This window comes from Suricata suricatta, chromosome 5 (genome assembly GCF_006229205.1).
Source record: "Suricata suricatta isolate VVHF042 chromosome 5, meerkat_22Aug2017_6uvM2_HiC, whole genome shotgun sequence".
Taxonomy (NCBI): Eukaryota; Metazoa; Chordata; class Mammalia; order Carnivora; family Herpestidae; genus Suricata; species Suricata suricatta.
In genome coordinates, this window is record NC_043704.1 from 153113181 (window position 1) to 153114356 (window position 1176).

A 1176-nucleotide genomic window follows, 5' to 3' on the forward strand; every position below is an offset into this window, starting at 1 on the left:
AAAAAAAACTAATCCTAATTCCGATAGAATGGGAAAAGATAGTTGCAAATGACATATCAGATGAAGGGCTAGTATCCAAAATCTACAAGGAACTCACTAAACTCCATACCTGAAAAATGAATAATCCAGTAAAGAAATGGGCAGAAGACATGAACAGACACTTCTCCAAAGAGAACATCCAGATGGCCAACAGACACATGAAACGATGCTCAACGTCACTCATCATCAGGGAAATGCAAATCAAAACTACACTAGATACCACCCCACGCCGGTTAAAGTAGCTAAAATGAACAATCAGGAGACTATAGATGCTGGCAAGGATGTGGAGAAACGGGCACCCTCTTGCACTGTTGGTGGGAATGCAAACTGGTGCAGCTGCTCTGGAAAACAGTGTGGAGGTTCCTCAAAAAACTATCAGTAGAACTCCCTATGACCCAGCAATAGCACTGCTGGGGATTTACCCAAGGGATACAGGAGTGCTGATGCATAGAGGCACGGCCCCCCATGTTCATAGCGGCACTTTCTACAATAGCCAAATCATGGAAAGAGCCTAAATGTCCATCAACTGATGAGTGGATCAATAAGATATGGTTTACATATACAATAGAATACTACAGGACAATGAGAAAGAATGAAATCTGGCCATTTGTAACCGTGTGGATGGACCTTGAGGGTGTCATGCGAAGTGAAACAAGTCAGGCGGAAAAGGACAGATACTATGTGTTTGCACTCATATGTGGAACAGGAGAAATTTAACAGAGGACCATGGGGGAGGGGGAGGGGGAAAAGTAATTAAGGAGGGGGAGGGAGGCAAACCTAAGAGACCATTAAATACTGAGAACAAACTAAAGATTGATGGGGGTGGGGAAGAGGGGGAAATGGGTGATGGGTATGGAGGAGGGCACTTATTGGGATGAGCACTGAATGTTATATGGAAACCAACTTGATAATAAACTATAATTTAAACAATACCCCTAAAAAATAAAAATAAAAAAGAAAGAAATACATTTCACAAGGCTGTAGCTACCATAGACAGTGATTCCTATGATGGATCTGGGCAAAGTAAGTCTAAAACCTGGAAAGGACTCACCATTCTAGATGCCATTAAGGACGTGTGATTCATGAGAGGAGGCCGAAACATCAACATTTAACAAAGATGTTGAATCCTGGAAGAAG